The sequence below is a fragment of the Protopterus annectens genome, chromosome 2.part1, assembly GCF_019279795.1.
Source record: "Protopterus annectens isolate FY-2018-M chromosome 2.part1, PAN1.0, whole genome shotgun sequence".
In the NCBI taxonomy this organism is placed as follows: domain Eukaryota; kingdom Metazoa; phylum Chordata; order Ceratodontiformes; family Protopteridae; genus Protopterus; species Protopterus annectens.
Genome location: NC_056729.1, coordinates 1,620,151,946 through 1,620,173,960, shown reverse-complemented (window position 1 = coordinate 1,620,173,960; position 22,015 = coordinate 1,620,151,946). Strand labels below are relative to the sequence as shown.

Here is a 22,015-nt window from a genome sequence, read left to right as displayed (position 1 = left end):
TCATAAGATTACCCTGCAGGCATTCCTGGCTGTGCAGATGGAGCAGGTGAAGAAAGGTAATCTATCTGCTGCACAATGCAACAGCCCTTCCAAAAATCAGGCCACCAAAAAGTCATAGCTACTCAGCTGGTTGAAACCAAGAGTAAAAATGGCAGTTGAGCTGCACTGACACACATAATGAAACAGTCATGACACACTGACAGCGTGGCAGTGTGGCAGTGCCAATCAGCCCAATGGCAATGTGCAGTGGCACAATTACTCATGCATGGACAGGATGGTGGCATTTGCGTCTCCTCACATGTGGCAGCACGGCACTGCCAACATATGCACCATGCAGTATCAAGGTAGCACAATGCTACCCATGACACAGAAATGACACTGTATCACTATAGGTTACTTGCTGGGTTTTCAAACCCCACAGGACAAGTGGTTGTAACCGAGTTGTCTGGGCATGTGTAGAGTGTATCATGGACAAGCATCCATGTGCACAGGCCCCATTGCATGATGTTGAGCTGTCATCATGTTGCATTGTGTGTGTGCGATTCAGAAATATTTCATCTGAATTACTTCCTTAGCATAACTGCTACACTATGAGGGCCAGTACAGTACAATAAAAGCCACTGATGACATTGCAGAGGTCATCATTCTATCAATACTGCAATAGCACAGCAAGCAAATATTTTAAGACAATACTGGTGTGTTACATAAAATGAAAAACACTACTACAGCAGTTGTATAAGGAGACATAGACCATCAACAGGTGGGAATGCAGAATGGACATAATTAACATACTGGGAGGGATACTGAACAGAAACTTGCACAACATGAGACTAATAAAGGGAGGTGGGTAAGGGGCTGTGAGCAGACAGAGCACAAGTCCATCAATCTTCTTTTCACCAAATGGACTGTTTAATGACAGAGATTTCTACAGTAATCATGTTGGATGGTGACAGAGACAGGGAGGGATGTGTTGGGAGTACCCTCAGCCAAAGGAGATCAGTTGACATACACAGAGAAAGGGGATTGGGGTGAGGAAGGCACACCTGCTACATGTCTCAGGCTGCAAATGTGTTCAGTAGGGCACACAGCTGTTTTGCCTGTTGGAAGGGTGCAAATGTCATACAGATAGATGACTGCCCACACATTATACCACAAACCATCTATGTGCTGTCTAAATGGCCTGTGAAAGCACAGCACAGCAGGTGTGTCAGTTGTTTCAGATGCAGCTGTAACATGGGTGGTAAACTGGCAGAGATGATGTGTGAAATCTGTGGCCAGCCACTGACCACAGGAGTATGGTCTCAAATACTAAAGTAGTATGAAAACAAAGGCAGCAACTGGCCGAGTTTGTATCAGCAGAGACAGCGGTGTTACTGCAGGCTCTAGTCTTACATGGAATGCACATTCTAAACATAAGCAAGACCTTTCAAAAGCATGTGTGGCAGAACGTTCTGATAAATGTGAATGCACTGATGGCCACAACAGATCTACCACAGGGTCATCAACATAATACTTCATGTTTGCACTAAAGCCCAGGCCACTTCATGGCAGAGAAAGAGACAGAGAAAATGGAACCCAAACACCATGAACTGGCTCAAGAACCTTGGAACATATTTATTAAAATAACATATAAAAACACAAAATCTAAAAAAATAAAGCTTTCACACCAAAGAGCCTCTTCAGAGATTTTTAAGAGAATTCAGCTCACTGTATTTAAATATACTTAACCAGGTCACCTGACTTTAATTAAATAATTATAAATAATCAACAAAAAATTAACTCCTAATTTGCCTGAGTTTTAAAACTTGGGCTTAATGTTAACCAGCTTATTCAACTAAGGGAAACTTTTATCCATTTATGTTCAGAATACTCAGTCCTTGTCTTTATGCGCCTCTCTTTTACACTTATAAATACACTGCTATACTACAAAATGTTTTTATATTTGTTTAAAATGTTTTATTCTAATAAATGTTTTATGTGGTTCTTGAGCTGGTTCATGTCTGACTGTTGTTGTATTTGTTCCTGGCTCAATTCAACTGCGTTTCCCAGGTAGTGTAATTATGTTATGTATGCCTCTGAATCAGCGTAATCCTGTACATTGCCACTTGTGCTGTTTTGTGTAATGCACTACACTGTTTCTTAATTCCTAAGAATAAGCCAGACTAAGCTTTTGTTTGCGTTTTGTGTATTTATGTCAAATGCTTTTACCAAGGGATTGGTTTTAGATGTGAGATATTTTCATCTGTGTGAATTTTATGAACCTCTACTCAGTGACGTGATAGTCAATCAACTTTCCTACACTTAAATGTTTTCATGCCCTGGGAAAGTGAGAAATAGGTTTACTTAGGATATATAGTACAGCTGAGTGAGTACCCTTCTATTCCCCACTTGGATATAATAGATAAACTCTCTCAGCTAGGCATCAATTCATATGTTACCAGATGGGTAGCAAACTGGCACACTGATAAAACCCACCTAGTCAAAATAGGGGAAGCCACCTCAAGTAGTAGACCTGTAACAAGCGGTGTACCCCAGGGATCAGTCTTGGGGCCTCTGTGGTTTGGGATATACTTCTCAGAGGTGCAGATCAAATCTAGTGAGCTATGGCTGACCAAGTTTGCAGATGACTGCAAGCTGGGTGCTGTCATCAATTCACCTAGTGGTGTGGATATCCTCCAAGAGGGTCTCACCCAAACAAATGATTGGTGCCAGAAACATGGCCTCAAATTGAATGCTGAAAAATGCATCATCATCCCTTTTGGGGAGAGTGATTTCTCCACAAATTATCACAATAACAATAAGGTCCTAAGCACGCAATCAGTTGTGAGGGACTTGGGCACCCAGGTTGATAGCAAATTGACATTTGACCACCGTATTGCCTCTTTTGTATAGAAAGCTTTCTACATGGCCCACCTCATTAGTAAGAATATCTCATCCAAGGACAAGGTGGTCATAACACCCCTTTATTCTTCCCTTATAAGACCCATTATTGAGTACAATGCCGCTTTTGGCATGTACCTCAAAAAGCACATTCAGCAGCTGGAGAGACCACAGAGGTTCCTCACCCATTGAATCCAGGGCCTCAAACATCTACCCTACACAGACAGGCTAAATGCCCTGTTCCTCCTCTCCTACAGACCTCTCAGAGGTAAGCTCTGTCTGGCATGCAAAGCAATCTCAGACCCTGCCCTGATGGGACTGCTGCAAGTTCCACTCAAGTAACCCACACGTGTGACCTCAACCTGGTCTGTGACATCAATAGGACTTGTTGGCAGGACAGATTTGTGTCCCCGAGACTCCCCCTTTTGTGGAATAGACTCCCTCTCCACGTAAAGCAGAGTACTTCATTAACCCTTTTTAAGCACAACCTAGATAACTCGATGGGAAAGAGAAAATACACCCCTGGGATTCCATGGACAACACAGATACATAGTTAAGGTGAGTATATAACTTTAATATCTGATGTTGTCTCTTTCTTTCTTCCTCAACATATGGGACAGAGTCCGCAGCTATATAATCTTGGGTGGCCCTCATAGAAGGATATTCCAGAGAACTGCTGAACCAAAAGGCAGCTCTGCTTCTGGAAATCATCAAATTTGTAATGAGTAAAAACTTTATGAGCATTAGATCATGTGGCTGCTGCACAAACATCATCAATGGATGTTCTAGAACAGAAAGGTCTATATTAAAACATCGAATGCTTAAAACAGCGAACGATGTTTCATTGACCCTTTTTCAGCGAAAGCTGAAAATGTCGACACTTCAGAACAGCGATTTCTTTCCTAGGAAAGAAATCGCTGTTCCAACCAAAAACAAAAAAAAAACAGTAAACACTTCCAAACACATACATACGTACCTTAACCCTAATTCTACCCCCCCAAAAAAGTAAACTGAAAACACATACACACGTAGCTCAACCATACATCTAACTCAAAAAAAAAAAAAAAAAAGTAAACATTTTAAAACATATGCACTTACCTTAACCCACACCCTAACCCTAAGGTCAGCAACTGTTGCACATTTACGTAAACAGTTCCGAACACAAACACACTTACAATAACCCTATTTCTACCCCTCCAAAACAAAAGTAAACAACTAAAAACACATACACACGTAACTCAACCATACATCTAATGCAAAAACAAAAAAAACAGTAAACACTTTCATACATATGCACTTACCTTAACCCGCACCCTAACCCTAAGGTCAGTAACTGTTGCACATTCACGCTCGGGAGCTATACCGGACAAGGGAATCCCTGAACCACACTACAGTGCAGAACACGGCAAAACAACGAAGCGGTCAAGCAACTTCTTTCCCAGGGAAAGAATTTGCTAAACAGCCACTTCGCTGTTTTGCCTGTTCTCTCTTTAGGTGCAGACGAAAACGCATTCAACGAAATGCGTTGTCATTGTTCTAATAGGAACCCAAACAGAAGGCAGATGAGGTGGCCATGGATCTGGTGGAATGAGCTTTAGGTGGTTTTGATAGACAGACAGAGACCTATGCCCATGAAATGCAATTAGTTAACCATTTGGCAGTTTAACTTTAGAAATTGAAGACCCCAACCTACTAAATAAAAAAGAAAGAAATGGTCCATTTTTCTGAAATCTTTTTTTCTGTGTAAATAGGAACGTAATTGACTATGCACATCTAACAGATGTAGCATGTATCCTTCTTTGTTCAAAAATTTTGGAAAGAAGACTGGTAAATGAATGGTTTTAATTATGTTTAATTTAGAAGCCACTTTTGGTAGGAAAGAGGAATTGGTTTGTAAGGTAACTCAATCTTTATGATAAACAATGTAAGAGGCATTGGAAGAAAGAGCCTGGAGTTCAGAAATCTTTTTTGCAGACGTAACAGCCATTAAAAAGGCAGTTTCCAAGACAGAGATTTTAAATCAGTTTTTGCTGAATGTTCAAAGAGTTGTTGGGTTAAGCCTTGAAGTACTACTGTTAAATCCCAAGGAGGTGACAGATCTTTCACTGGAGGCCTGAGCAAGAAGGTATCCTTTAGGCAAGTCTTTCACAACTTGGAAGCAACCAAGCAAGAAGCATGGTCTCCTGAGTGAAAATTTGATGTGGCTGCCAACTGTACTTTGATTGTGGAAAAACTACTGCCTTCTTTAAAGAGAGAAACTAAAATCTCAAGCACAGAAAAATGGGAGCAGTAAAAAGATCAATTTCATTTCTCAGGGTTCAAATCAAGATTTTTTTTCCATTTACTCTTGTAAATCCTTGTTGTGGAATGTTTCAGAAGAAAGCCTGGGCTGTCTACCTCTTAACTGAACTGTAGAAACCATGCAGTTAGTTTGAGGGCTGGGATATTGGGATGTTTTATCCCTGAAGGATGTGACAAACAATTTGGACTGGGATCTAGTATCCAAGGAGGATAATAAAGCTGAGACCAAAATGAAGGGGAACCACACATGGTGAGGCCAAAAGGGGGCAATGAGGATAACGGAGCTCTTCAAACTAGCTTTCTGTAAGAATTTTGAAATAAGAGGGACCGGGGGATAGGCGTAAAAGAGACCGTAGGGCCAAATGTGGACTACAGCATCTCTCAGTGCGAGGGGGAGATAAAGATATAGTACCTGCTGTATTTGTTGTTGTGGGAAGAAGCAAAAAAATCTCAGGAAGGTAGACTCCATTGATGGAAAATTTTCTCGTTCACTGACTGATTGAGAGACCACTTGTGACGTACCAGAATGTACATGCTGAGTTTATCCGCTAGTACTTTGGATTTCCCCAGAATATGTGTTGCCACTAGAAAGGGGTTGGGAGATATTACCCATTGCCACACTCTCATAGCTTTTCAACAGAGGAGGCAAGATCAAGTTCCTCCTTGTATGTTGATTTACCAGATCATGGACATGTTGTAGGTTTGAATCCCAATACTCCCAGGAGGGGGAACCTCTTGAAATGCTTACAACACTAATAGAACTGCTCTCATCTCTAGGGCACTGATGAATTAATTGGTCTCCTGGGGGGACCATGTGCCTTGAACCATCCTTTCCAAGAAATGCCCTCCCCTCACCCCAGTTGGGAGAGGTGTCTATGGTGACAGTGGCCACTGGGGGAGACAGAAAGACTGGGTGACCTATGTAAATGTTGCCCGACTGGATCCACCAATGAAGACGGTTTCTGCATATGGGAGTAAGTTTGACTGGGAAGGATGGAGGTTGCCGAAGAATAAATCACTGAACAGCTACAGTCAATTTTTAGAACATGCATATAGTAACGTGCTAATGGGACCAATACTATTGATGCTCCATGGAACATAAGTCCTGAAGGATAAGTCTGGCAGGAGGAGCAGGATGAGAAAGAATTAGCTGAACATGGAATTTGACTGTAACTATATAATGAGGCGTTAGAGAAGTAGTCTGGGTTATTGTATTTAGATGAGCATCAATGAACTCCAGGCTCTGTGCCAGTAGTATTTATTTATTTAATTACATTTGTTGACCGGGAAGGTCCGACCAGGAAAGAGCCTATTTTCAGTGGAGGCCCAGGGAGAAAAGCTCCAGACGCATGTCTTTGGAATGTGGGAGGAAACTGAAGCACCCAGAGGAAACCCACGGGAACACAGGGAGGACAGGCAGACTCCAAACAGAAGGCACCCCAGCCAAGAATCGAACCAGAGAACCTCTTGCTGTGAGGCAACAATGTTAACCACTGCATCACTGTGTTGCCTGTAGTAGTTTGGGTTTGGAAATGTTGACTGTAATGCCTAGTGTTTGGCAAATTCAGAGCAAGTAGTCCTTGGACTGTTCTAGGAGATGCCTGGTTGAGGTGGTGAGGAGCCAGTTCTCTAAGTATGGAAACAATCATAATCCTTGCAGTCTTAGGTGAGCTGCTACCACTGCTATACAGTTGGTAAACACCCTGGGAGCTGTCAGTCCAAAGGGCAGGACTCTGAACCGATAGTGATTGGCTCCCAACCGAAAGCACAAAAATCTTCGGTAACTTCTGTTGATGTGATAGTATGCATCCTGAAGACTGAGCATATCCAATTGTTCTGAACCATGACCAAGTGGAACTTTGATTTCCTCACATTTCGGTTCAGACTGCTTGCATCCAAAATTGGTCTCAGGTCCCTTGTCTTTTTTTTGGCACTAAAAAGAACCTCAAGTAAGTTCCAAATCCTCTCTGGTCTGGTAGGACCTCCTGGATGACTCTTTTGTCCAGCAACTTCTGCATCTCTTGAGCTGCAGCTTCTCTCTAACTCTGTGGGATGCCAGGAAGCTTTCTCCTTTTGGAGGAGGGAATCTGGAAACATGGTATGAAATAACCTCTGGATATTATTTTTAGAACCCAAGAATCTTTTCTTATAGCAGCCCATGTTTCTCTGTGCAAGAACAAATGTCCCCCAACTGCTTCCAGAGACAAGCAGTCAGACAGCCCTTCAGGGCTTCCAAAAAGAAAACTCTAAACCCTGGTTTTGCAGGCCTCTTCTGCTAAAAGGATGGCATTTTCCATTTGAACACCCTCCTCTGCCTCTGAAGAAGTTGTCACCATGAGAATCTTGGAAAGATCCCTGGGATTTAAGGAACCATGTTTTCTTGCCTCCTCTTTGATTCACTGAAACTTCCAAGTTATGATAAGAGATCTAGGGACACAAGTGGATAGCAACCTCTCATTTGACAACCATGTGGCCACTGTAGTTAGAAAGTCCTTCTATGTGGCACACTTCATTACAAAGTGTTTCTCTTCCAGGAAGAAAGAAGTCATAATCCTTCTGTACTTGTCCCTCATTAGACCATTATAGAGTACAATGCCCCATTTGGCATGTACCTTACTAGACACCTGCAACAACTGGAGAGGCCACAGAAATTCCTCACAAAGGAGGATCCTACGACTCAAACACATGCCCTATACAGACAGACTCAAAAAACTACAGCTATACTCAGTCTCATATCACCTACTTAGAGGCGATCTCTGCTTGGCATACAAATCCATGCCGGACCCAGTGTTACTAGACATGCTTCACCTGAAAAAGACTCAATCCTTCCACACCACATGGTCCAAGGACATCAACCTCATCACCACAATAAAAAGAACCTGCTGGAGGGACAAGTTCCTAACCCAGAGACTACCCATACTTTGGAATAAACTCCTCATTCATGTCAAGCAGAGCACTTCACTGGCCCTCTTCAAGAAAAATCTTGATGAGTGGATGGGTAACAGGAAATTCACCCCGGGGATTATTTCAACATCCTTGCTCGATAGGGTACAAGGAACTAACGTCCGGCAATAGGACGATTGGGTATTTTCTTGGGCTAGGCTTGTGTTGGTTCCAGGGCCATTAGCCTAGTAATCACCTATGAACCTACAAAGCTGATTCTAGACATTGACAGGGAGAACCAAAAAATGATAACAGCATGCAGCCAAATATCGTTCATGCTCCTGCTACAAGATTGGCACATTTATTCATTTATTTATTAGTTTGTTGACTGGGTGAGTGGGCTGTTACAGCATCGTTATCAGACATTACCGGGGCTATAAGGCAAGGGCAAAACAAGAGGCAAAATAGCAGCATACCAATCAAATGGTGTAAATGAAGAAGGAACGTGTACAGTCACTTGTATTAACAATGATATAGTACAAATATACAATAAGCACAAATACCTTAGGTTAACAGTATGTCACTTGTGTAGCAATTTAGTATCATTAAGGACACTGTCAATCATAGAGGAGTAAGCAAAATCTGCTAACCCATGTCTCAACTGAACATTCAAATCTTGCCATTCAAACATGAATTCGGTTACAAATGGAAAACTAGACAGCACTCTTACCTCTAAAGCATTAACTGCTACCATATCAAAAAAAATACAGATGTTACTCTCCCAGCCACAGCAGACTAATGCCAGTTTTATCCAATGACAAGGTCAGGTCACACTCTTGCTTGCCAAGGTTCTGTACTGCCTTTCATAAACCACTTTACGTTTGAACCTGTAAATTACTGTTAGCTATCAAACTTTTATACAGATATTTCTATATGCATGTAACACATCACAGTCAGTAAGACCAGGCAAGAATAAATGCTTGGCAAAATGTGGATTGTTTGACCTATGAAAGGTTAATTTAAAAAGTTATGGGTAAGTGACGAAAAGGAAAGTAGCTTAAAATAAGAGTCTTGCTCTCTGTGTGAGCTTCACTGTTGAGGTGAATTTCTTAGCATCCATGTCTTTTAACACATAATAAGCAGGTTATGATCAGCGACCTGTCATAATCCTCTACATTATATGTTCAAAACATGGATGTCAAGAAATACACTTCATGTCAAGAACACATAATAAGTAGTTATGATCACAGACTCTATCATAATTCTTTGTACTGCATGGACCTTTATTTACTCCATGTACTACTAGTTAGCTAAGTGTTTTGCTGGCGTTCACAGATTTACAGTATTTAGCCAGCACTGTCAAAAAGACGGTTTCTTATGTTTAGGCAATGAAGTACCATGCCCCCCAACTGTCCATATTTTCATGGAATGTCCAGATTTTTGGATCAGATTGTTGGTCTGTTCCTCACACAATCTGTAGTTTTCTGACAAATAGCTGAAGACGGAAGTCACTAAATGCCACACACACTGGAGTTTCAGACTTCATATACTTCATAAAAATGCAGATCCAAACAAATCCTGTTATTATAACAATTGTCTAAGCTTATAAGAGGAAGACAAGGACACATTACTTGTAGAGACAGCAGGCAGTAATAAACAGGTGCTATAATTTGCTAGTAGGTACAGACAGATTTGGCTGCCTAATGTGAGACCTGACCTTAACATTTGAAGTAGGGGGTGCTTAACATGGTTTAAGATTGGGTCTCACACTATAACAGCACTTAACTGATTTGTGTTTTTCCAGATATATATTGGAATATAGTTACTTCTCTCCATGCACTACATAAAAAAATGGTTGTTGTCAATAAAAATTATTTTCAATGGCCTTAATTTTCTCTTCCTTTTCTCTAGGTACATCCCTAAGGGATGAACGGTTAGGTGACAGCATATCATTCTGAAAAAAAGTTCTCTTTCCCTGGGCACCTACAGAAGATCCTCTCAACATAGCTCCCGTACCCAAAATGGATGTTTCTCCTGTGCCCATGCATGGCACTGGAACAGCAACAGAAGACATGTCTGACCTGCGGTCCACACTGGCTGGCAAGGCTACAGCAGAGGGATTCAAGGAAACAGGTAAGTGGTCTAAGGAACCAGTAGTGGTCACTGCAGTACCACCCACCTTTCGCTGAGGCATAGGAAGAAACCACATGGAATGCAATGACTTGTGTTTTCATTGTTTTGTTTTTTTTTTCTTTTTAGGTACGTTTGGAGAGAAGGGCCAGTAAGACCAGGATAAGCTTCCAGCACGATAGCCAGGAAAGAAAACTGATTGTCAATAAGGTATGCCTGAAAGAGTCGGTCGGAAGGTAAGTTGTCACTAATAAGCACAAACAACAGACAACTCTACCAAAAAATAGTAAGTGCCCCACAACAAAGTTACACAAGAAGCACACAAGATCTCCCTATCAAAACAGAGACAGAATTATCGCAGTTAAGTGGCCTGCAAAAAAATCACTTAAAAGTAAACAAGCATTAAACATAGGCATTCACTTAAATGTCCATTTATCCCCTAGAAATATACTTCCTGACTGTCTAAAAACACACAAAGAAGGAAAGTTAAACATATAACATGCTCTAAGGCACTAAAAAGACAGTCTATTCTTCTAAAGTAATCTCTAGCGAGATAACAGCAATCAAGGAATGTCTACTGAGATGCCTGAAAAGCTGGTATTCTTAAAATGAAATAACACTATTTTCACCAAACAAAATTTAACTATATAATGAATATAAATGTGTGGAAGGGGTTCCCAAAAGAGGTCTTATCTGTCTGAAAGGAATCCTTGGTCGACTGCTGCTCCAGAGAAGTCTCAGAGAAGAATCTCATGAGACAGCAAGAAAGTATTGAAGATTTTTAGTCACTCTGGCTGCTTTAATAGCCCTCACCTAAAAGGGATTTGCCTATAGGCAGCCAGAGTGACTGTGTGAGAGGGTTAGAGCATGGGGAAGCTGTACACGTGTTTTCTCTTCATCATGATACAAACCATAGGTTACTGCATTAGTGAGAATGATGAACATTATTATGCAGTGTGACAAGGCTATTTACAGAATTCAGGGAAACATCAAATCAATGGAGAGAACAATAGCGTAAGGAAATAACAAAGGTAATTTTTAAGACATATGCCAGCATATTCATTTACCGATTTAATAGTGCAGATATGAAGAAATAGCAGGTACAAATTCTTTGATTCAGTTATCTTTGAATGAGTGTGAGAAAGTAGTAATAAACAGAGAGCCAGATGAAAGAAATCCTGAGGAGTATGAAGCAGCTCTAAAGAAAATCAGCATATCCAAATCAGAGGTCATGGTTCTGTCTTGGAGAAAGAGAGGACTGTTCTCTGCATCTGACAGGGAAACAGCTACTTCAAGTGAAGGAGTTTAAGCATCTTTGGATCTTGTTCACAAATAAAGGTAGACTGGATCAGGAGTCTGAAGTTTACAGTTTACTACTTTCTCAATGCCCTAATCCTCATGTATGATCACCTTTGGATAGTGAACAGCAGGATTACAACATGGATATGTTGTTTGTCTTTCAGCTTTTCCTGGTAAGGGGTCGCACAGTGGAACTCCGGTCCGCTAATGATTGGCAGTAGATTTTTACGAAATGCCGAGGTGCCAGCTCGATGCCCAACCTTCAACAAAGGCACACCCATTTACGCATGCATGTCTTTCGAACGCTACCCAACCACGGGGAGGACATGCAGACTCCACACAGAAGACACTCCCAAGCCACGCCGAGAATCGAACGGGAGAATCTCTTGCTGTGAGGTAACAACACTACCGCCAAACTACCACAACATGGATTTAAGCAGCAGAAATAACATTGTTTTACCTTCCTATTAGGCTCAGTCTTGGTAACAGATTGAGGAACCTGCCATTATGGGAGGATCACAGTGTACAGTCACTGCTCTTTCACTCTTTTAGGATAAAAAAACAGCAAGATTATGTAGTCAGGAAACCTTGTGATAATGACTTCTGGGAACTTCCTTTGAGAGGTATACCAAGAAGAACCCATTGAAGCAGGCTCCAGTGGAGACACTGGACACTCTGGTACAAGAATGTATCTCTCAGTTCATCTATGCACACTGCAGATACAACAGGATGAGTTGGAGACTGTTGTTTATTGACAAGGAAGCCCATATTTGCACTGTTCAGCCATCAGTTTAGAAAATACATGGTATTATCCTCAAATAAACCATAAATTAGTGATAATAACTATAGCAAACCTTCTCCAAAATCAAAAATGGAATGCAAGTCATCTAATTTTCTTATTCAGGTTTCGGTTATTTAGAATCTCTACTATGCTTTTAATTATGAAACTTAGTTACTGATTATTGTTAAAACATTTTTGTTGGACAAGCCAAACAAGGTTTTTACACAACAGTTATTCATTTTAGCCATTTATCTGACAAATTATTAAATTTTTTAATGTAATAATGAACAATAATTGCTGACTTCTTCCCGGTAAGCAAGACACAGTCATCAGTCTCAGACATCAACACTGTAACCAGCTATCAAATATCCCAATTTTCCTTAAATAGCAAGTGTCAGCCCATGTGGTAGTATCACTAGTAATTTTAAAAGTGGAAGACCAGTGACTAATTATTTATTAGCAATGAGGATATACCTTGCATTGGAAGTGCCAAGATAAGATGTTCCTACAGGACTCTTAACATTATCTACAAAGATAAAGAGTCATATGAAAGTGAGTCTGAGTGAGATGGGGATATCCTGGAAAGACAGTGGTTATAACATTGCTCTGTAACTGTACAGTATAAAACATATTTGGATAGGTCAAGTGTTGGTCATAACCTATGGTCTTAAGGCTAATCATCCCTTGCATACTTTGTAGTCAGTCATGCAATATTCAAACCCTGTAGCCCTGTTCCTGAACTATTAGTTGCAGTGGTGCAAACTTAAGGCCTCTTCCACTGCACCTGACATACTGGTATCAGCAGTGTAAATTTAATCCGATATTCCTATATTTGACAAATGAGTTTGCAGTGGTATGGCTATACTGTAAACTGGACATGCAAAGGCAGAAAAAAAGGTTTAGTCACTGGAGTGTATGTACCCTTGCAGCCACAAGGTAAAATGCACAGCAGTTAAATAAATAAATGAATAAAATTATTTTTTTGCCAGAGAATTAAGAAAAAGACAAACTGAGCCATAAAGAATATATACAAAATGTTAGTTACACAACTGATTAAACAATGCAAATTGAAAGGATTCACACAGTCTGAACAAGGATGTGTTAATGCTTCGCTTATACATTGTCAAAGATCAGTAATACTGGACATGGAGACAGCCTAGTAATGGTTGCAGGTGTCCAACATGCAGTTAAAGATCCACCCAATATGTTTCTAAATAAAATCAAAATATATAATGAATTAAAGCAGAGCTAGAGTTGAGGTGAAACATATCAAAGCAGCTGACGGAGTGAAACAGGTTGAGGGCACAGTGGAGGAAAAGTGACAACATGAGGTGGAAAGGGAGTGAAAGGAAGCAGAAGCCAAAGCTGCAGAAGGGGAAAATCATGTAGAAAGAGAAATGCAGTGTCACAGAGAAGAGGAACTCTTTCATCTTTATCAAATACAAGAGTAACAGGAATGAAAACTCAGACCTAAAAGCCACTGCCAGATTTGTTTCTTCAGTACAGAATATTGACCTTCAGAAGTTTGCATGGACATTTAACAAAGGGTGTAATCAGCTTCATATTGACCAAGGGTAATGGATGATGTTTTTAATGTCTCTGCTCAAGCGTATGACAATGCATTCTTTGAGAAAATGTTTGACACTGATTAAGTACTACTAAAAATTAAAGAATATTGTCATATGAAAATGTTAGAGAATATGGAAGAAAACCAGAAGATAGTGTCAGATTTCAATGCAGAAATAATTAGTTCCACTGGTAGGTCAGTGGACATCACATTTCTATTTTTAAAATGTTGGGAGGTTGTATGTTAAGGGAATAAATACTCACTTCTTCGCCCAATAATACAATAATCCGGTTGGCAGACCAGAAATGTAGTTCATGCGAAGAGATGGCAAAAACCGGAGAGCTCTATTTAGCAAGCAGTGTACAACTACAAAATAGAAGTTTACCTAGCATTACATATGAGTATAAGGGAGCAGTCTAACTTTACTACAACAAGTTCCATAGGCAAGACGGGACGTTACTGGTTTCAGTTTCTGTCAATGTCCAGGGGAATCAGATGTTACCAATGTAACCAAGTGAAGCATATGTGATCCAAATGTCCACAGAGATGAAATAGTGAATAAAAGACATGAGAGGGTGCTAAAAGAGGCAACACCATGGGTTGTTGCTGGCTACCTTGGAAACACAGCTGTTCCAGACCATCACAAAGGCTTGTACCCTAACTGATAGAGGGTTAAAAAAAATATATGACTAAAAGGGTTGTTGCAACCTCTCACTTTAGAGCAATACGACAGACACCTTCTCAAGTACCTTTATCCAGGATTCATTTGGACTGGAAAAGAAGATAAACATATTAAGTTACTGACATCTTGGCAAATGTCCTGACAAGAAATGACTATGATGGCATAGTATCTTGTGCAAATGTAGCTGCATGCAGCCAGGCATAGAGAAAAGCATATGGGGAAGGCAACACAGGCAACACCTAGTGCACACTCACAGCTCAAACAGAGACTAGTAATGTGGCTATTTCAGGAAATGATCTAGATAACAGCAGCAAGCTTGAATCAAACCCACAGATATCAAATGTTACTGGGCATCCACTGGAAGGAGCTACTACAGAGGAAAAAAACAGCTGGAATCAATAATCCGGAATGAGCCACAGTTGTCAAAAAGATACTAAGCTCCTTATGGAGGGGGACCTGGGAAGGATCATGAAGACAGAGTTGTGCCAGACACTTTACAAAGCAAGGGAAGTAGCCAAGGAAGTTTTGGAATCTCAAAGGTAGAAGGAGCGAGTATATTGTCACAAGGTGTTATTGTGCAGAGAATGAATTTCTGCAATTATCACACAGTTACCATATCCCTTGCAAATTCAAGTCATGCATGAATTACATGGCTAGTTTCCTAAAGCTCAAAGTTTGCTATCCTTATAACTTTTGATATTATCTGATTCTGATTCTCTGTAAACTGTGTCTTTTTTTTTTTTTTTGAGCTTTTCTCCTCAGGTCTCCACTGAAAATGGACCACAAGCCCAGCTGAACCAACCCGGTTAACAAATGTCAAACAATCAATCAATAAATAAATAAATAAATAAATAAGTGTCTGTGTGTGTGTGTGTGTGTGTGTGTGTGTGTGTGTGTGTGTGTGTGTGTGTGTGTGTGTCTGTATACATCTTTATATATATATATATATTTATAGATATATATATATATATATACACACACACACACACACACATATATATATATATATATATATATAAATACACACGTGCACATACACATATGTATATATATATATATATATATATATATATATATATATATATATATACACATACATACATATATATGTGTGTGTGTGTGTGTATAGACACATGCATACATAGAGACACACACACACACACACACATTTATCCTCTGTTGACCAGGTTAGTCCCACTATGTTTTTGGCCTTTTTTCAGGGGTGACCCAATGTAGTATTTATACTACTACAGGAAATTTGGCCAGAGCATTAGTGTATTTCCCCTAATAGTCACTGTTTCAAGTGGGACCCATTTTGCAGAACCACTTCACTTGAAAGAAAGTTACTGTTTGTCGTTTTAAGTTAGCTGTAATACATTGCATTTAAGTTACCTGGCACTTGCTCACTAAAGCAATTATATACGTCAGCACTAAAAAATTAAAAGCACTACACCCTCACAAACTCCCCTTGAGTACCTTGTTCCCCATTGGCCCTTTTTTTCAATTATAAAGGAATTCCCAATACTATTCTAGCATGTCCAAAGGTCTGTTGTCAATCTCCTCTCCGGTCCAGCTGGTGAATATGGGAATCTTGAGGCAATGTTACAACTGCCTCATGTACACAGACAACCCTCTCCTCCTCCCAACAAATTCCAACACATGTGAGAGATGCAACCATATAGCCAACCTGGAGGCTAAGCTCTCTCAACTCAGTACTGGCGTAACCAGTCAGGAGGAGAAGGAAACCACACTCACTACAATTCCAGTCTCACATAGACCTACCACGACAGCAAACCAAACACAAACACAAAAAAACATACTCGGAGGCTCTAAATAAAAATCTGCCTAAGCAGCAGAGACCTCCAAAGCAGACACCCAAGCAACCGCTATCCCAAAACAAAACACGTGCAACACGTAGCTCACAAAGCAAGTGTGCCAAAAAGTCACAGCCCTTAAGGCTAAACAACACACCTGATACACTTGTAATAGGTGACTCTATCGTCAGGCACACTGACGTCCCGCTCACCAGGCTGAACAAGGAGAAGGTCATGGTGAGCTGCCTGTCGGGCACTAGGATCCGCTACATAACACAAGCACTCAGGTCACTCCAAGGCAAGTACAAATATGACTCAGTCATTGTCCATGCTGGTGTGAATGACCTGAGACGTACCTCCCTGGACTACATGAAAAGAGACATAGAGGAGCTCTCTGAGCATGAAGCCGAGGCTGGTATGACCCTGACATTGAGTAGCATCTTACCCTCACCAAGAATGATGCCACAATATGAAGACAAGATGATCAATTTCAACAATTGGCTTAAGTATTGGTGTCATTCAAAGGGGATCCAATGCCTGTCAGCCTGGGATGACATGCTCGACAAGCCACGATGCTTCACTAGGGACGGCTTGCACCTGTCACCCCTGGGCTTTCGGATACTGGCAAAGGCTCTTGCTTCCCCCATAGTGCCTTTTTTAGGCAAGGCTCAAAAGACAAACCCACCTCCATAGGTATCACAAGGGATAAGAAACTAAGAGTAATGCTACTCAACGCCAGAAGTCTAAACCTCAAGATGCATGCACTCGAAACTCTCCTTAGCATGGAGAACATCGATATCTGTGCAGTAACAGAAACCTGGTTCAAGGCTCCCGAGAGCACCCCAGCACTACCAGGTTATACCTCATATCATGCTTTTCGGCCCCAAAACTTGGACCAAACCACAAAAGGAGGGGGAGTATCAATATTCGTCAAAAATACCCACACCTCCAGGTTGGTGGCAGAGCATGAAGCATCAGAGACTATCCATGTGCAACTAACAGTGGGTAAAACTGCCTTCCAGTTTATAGCCTGCTACAGACCACCCTCCCAAACCCAGGAACCCCACTCGGCCTTCCTGAGAACACTGGAAAATATGAAGGTCTCTCCAAACACCATTATATTGGGCGACTTCAACTACCCAAACATAGACTGGGAGCATTACTCTAGCTCCAACACCCTAGCCCAAAGGTTCCTAGAATTTATAAACTCAAATGCTATGGAACAACTTGTTACCACTCCCACAAGAGGGAAAAACATACTGGGCCTGATCATCACCAACATGGCGACTCTATGTTCCACACCAGAAGTGTATCCCTCACTGGTAAGATCAGACCATAAACTAATCTCACTGGATATTCACATCCCGACCCCACCCCCTGCCCAGAAAACCACAGTGAAAAACTTCTCTAAAGCAAATTTCACACTCCTCAAAACCGAGGTGGAATCCTTCAAAGCCCCCGAGCCTGTGGAAAATACGGCCCAGACTGCAGAATCCTTTATAAACGCATTCTATGAACACCTTCAGGAATGCATGGATCATGCAATCCCAAATAAAACCAAGACCCAATCCTCCAATGGCAGACGTCCTGTCTGGTGGACCCCAGCCATAAACAAACTATACAATAGAAGGAGGAAGCTACTACATGATAGAGCAAAATCCCAAAAAGGGAAGGCATCTCTGATCAGTATTAGTAAAAAACTATGGGCACTCATAAAATCATCTAAAGTCAGCTTTGAGAGAAAAATTGCACAGGACACTACGGATAATCACAAGGCTTTCTTTAGTTATGTTAGGAACCTGGGTGGGAATTCCCAGATATGCTCAAAATTACTCCAAAATGACAAAAAAATACATCGAACCCACGGACATTGCCAACATCCTAGCTGACAGGTTCAGCGCAAACTCCCCCACCCCCACCCCACCAAAAGGGCAAATATCTATCCCAGAAGAGTGCTGCCCCCCTGACATCTCAGATGCTCAGGTAAGAGCCACCTTCTCCAAAGCAAAAAACACAGCATCAATGGGACCAGACAGTGTCCCGGGCTGCGTCTTTCATGAACTCCAAGAAGAGCTAAACCCAAACATAAAACTACTGTTCAATCTCAGCCTTACTACAGGATATGTACTCAAAGTGTGGCGTACAGCAACAGTGGTCCCTCTCCACAAAGGTGGTGCCTCAACGGATCCTGGGAACTATATAAGCCTGACTAGCATGGTCTACAAAGCTATGGAAAGGATCATCATGGACCTCATAAATAAAGATATTGGGGACCTACAGACACTGGATCCTACCCAGTTCGGCTTTGTTAATGGCAGATCCTGCCTCTTAAACCTAGTCAATTTCTTTGAAACAGTCACCAAGGCCATTGGCGAGGGGAAGGTGGTCCACACAGCCTACCTGGACCTCGCAAAAGACTAAGATACACTACCCCACTCGGGCATTATAGATAAGCTCACCAGCTTAAATATAAACCCCTATGTCACTAGATGGGTTGCAAACTGGCTCAAGGACAGAACACACATGGTTAGAATTGCTGGAGCCATGTCAGACTCCAAACCAGTTACAAGTGGTGTCCCACAAGGCTCAGTCCTGGGACCTCCCTTGTTCGGTATATATTTCTCGGAGGTACAGGCCAACACGGAAGGACTGTGGCTGACCAAGTTCGCAGATGACTGCAAACTGGGTGCCATAATCCGACTCTCCAGCCGACATAAGCATCCTCCAAAAGGGCCTCATCGAAACAGACAACTGGTGCCAGAGCCATGGCCTCAAGCTAAACGCCAAAAAGTGTATAGTCATCCCCTTTGGCAAAAACAAAGTGCCCACAAATTACCACATAGATGGTAATCCATTAAGTACAGAAGAAGTAATTAGGGACCTGGGGACCCAAGTTGATAGCAATCTCTCATTTGACAACCACGTGGCCAAAGTGGTTAGAAAAACATTTTATATAGCCCACCTAATCATGAAGGGATTCACATCTAGATCAGGGGGGGTCATTGTGCCTCTTTACCCATCCCTCATCAGGCCCATAATTGAGTACAATGCCCCTTTTGGGATGTACCTTACCAGACACCTGCAACAACTGGAAAGACCCCAAAAGTACCTCACCAAGAGGATCAAAGGGCTCAAACAGATGCCATATGCTGCCCGGTTAAAGAAACTCCAGCTCTACTCACTGGCATACCGCCTGCTCAGAGGCGATCTGTGCTTGACGTATAAAGCCATGACCAACCCGGAATTAATGGACATGCTGCACCTCAGAAAATCCAAATCCCATCGAGCTACGCGCTCGAGAGACTTGAACCTCAGCACTGAAATAAATAGGACATGCTGGAGGGACAGATTCATAACCCAGAGGCTCCCTTCACTCTGGAATAAAATCCCAGTCCAGGTTAGGCAGAGTCCCTCATTGATTCTCTTCAAGAGGAGTCTTGATGAGTGGATGGGAGATCGTAGGTTTACCCCGGGTATCACTTCTGTGTCACTGTTAGACAGAGGCACAGTATACTAACCTCGAAAAAGGGCATAGCAAAATTAATTTAAAATGGGTGGTGAAAGTCAAACATACTCTGGCTAGGCTTATAAATGCCCTAGGGCAGATAGCCTAGTATGAACCTATGAACCTATGAAGCTATGAACTTCCTGTTTCCATTCCAGGTGCAGAGGTGGCCAGGAGAAACAGGGAGGTGTATGGAGAGAGAAGGAGGTGATGGAGTGCTGAGAGAAATGGAGGACAAAGCAAATACTGAGACTGAAGCATGTGTGCAAGATTCTGAGGAGATGTTTCAAGTAAATTTGGTTGATGAAGATGAGTCAGCAAATGATGGATGTTTAATTACAACCTTCTTGTTGGGAGGGTTGTGGGATGATTTACCTAAAGAAATGGTGATGCAGGGTGAGCCAGAAAATGAATGAGATGTTTAATGAGGGGAAGGGACATTATGGAGAAAATACAAAAGGAGGATGCAGAGGCAATCCAGAAGAATAGTAGTCATGTGTAAAAGAAAACATATGCAGAGAAACTAAAAGTTAGCACTACTAAACCATAAGCACTACTTACTCTTATAATCTCTACGATTACCCTGTCCTCTATTGGTCCATCTTAAATTCAGTTTCCCTATTACTCTAGCATGTCCAAAGGTCAGTCAATGGTTTCCTCTCCAGTCCAGCTGGTGAATCTGGGAATTTTGAGGCAATGTTATAACTGTCTCATGTACACGGACAACCCTCTCCTCCTCCAAACAGGTTCAAATATATGTGAGAGATGCAACTATTTAGCCAAACTGGAGGCTGAGTTCTCTCATCTCAAAACTGGTGTAACCAGTCAGGAGGAGAAGGTAACCTCACACAACACAATTCCAGTATCACATAGTCCCACCACATCAGCGAACCAAACACATAAATACACAAAAACATACTCAGAGGCTCTAAATAAAAATCTACCTAAGCAACAGAGACCTCCAAAGCAGACATTCAAGCAAACGCTACCTCAAAACAAAACACACACAACACATAACCCACAAAGTCAGTGTGCCAAGCAGCCACAGCCCTTAAGGCTGAATAACACACCTGATACTCTTGTTATAGGTGACTCTATTGTCAGACACACTGTGAGCTGCCTGTCGGGCGCTAGGATCCGCCACATAACGCAAGCACTCAGGTCACTCCAAAGCAAATACAAATATGACTCAGACCCTGACCTTGAGCAGCATCTTACCTTCACCTAGAATGATGCCACAGTACAAAGACAAAATGATCGATTTTAACAATTGGCTAAAATTTTGGTGTCATTCAAAGGGGATCCAGTGTCTGTCAGCTTGGGATGACATGCTCGACAAGCCACGTTGCTTCGCTACGGACGGCTTGCACCTGTCACCACTGGGCTTTCGGATATTGGCAAAGGCTCTTGCCACCCCCATAGTGCCTTTTTTAGGCAAGGCTCAAAAGTCAAACCCACCCCCATAGACAGCACAAGGAACAAGAAACTAAGGGTAATGCTGCTAAACGCCAGAAGTCTTAACCTCAAGATGCACGCACTCGAAGCTCTCCTCAGTATGGAGAACATCGATATCTGTGCAGTGACAGAAACCTGGTTCAAGGCTCCAGAGAGCACCCCAGCACTACCAGGCTATACCTCATATCATGCTTTTCGCCCCAAAACCCGGACCGAACCACAAAAGGAGGGGAGTTTCCATATTTATCAAGGATAGCCACACCTCCAGGTTAGTGGCATTGCACGGCAGTATCGGAGACCATCCATGTGCAACTAACAGTGGGCAAGACTGCTTTTCAGTTTATAGCATCCTACAGACCACCCTCTCAAAGTCAGGAATCCCATTCGGCTTTCCTGAAAACATTGGAGAACATGAAGATCTCTCCGAACACCATTATATTGGGCGATTTCAACTACCCAAACATTGACTGGAAGCACTACTCAAGCCCCAGCACCTTAGCCCAAAGATTCCTGGAAATTATAAACTCAAATGCTATGGAACAACTAGTCACCACTCCCACAAGAGGGGACAACATACTAGACCTGATCATTACCAACATGGGGACTCTATGCTCCACACCAGAAGTATATCCCTCATTGGTAAGATCAGACCATAAATTAATTTCACTGGATGTCCACATCCCGACCCCACCCCCAGCCCAGAAAACCACAGTGAAAA

The 22,015-nt window shown here is 41.8% G+C and overlaps 1 protein-coding gene across 1 annotated transcript in view; it reads right to left on the bottom strand.

Moving 5' to 3' along the window:
- ALDH4A1 (aldehyde dehydrogenase 4 family member A1) overlaps window positions 1-22,015 on the bottom strand; it is a 677,659-nt gene that overhangs the window by 567,971 nt on the left and 87,673 nt on the right. The gene's annotated exons all lie outside the window — the stretch shown is intronic.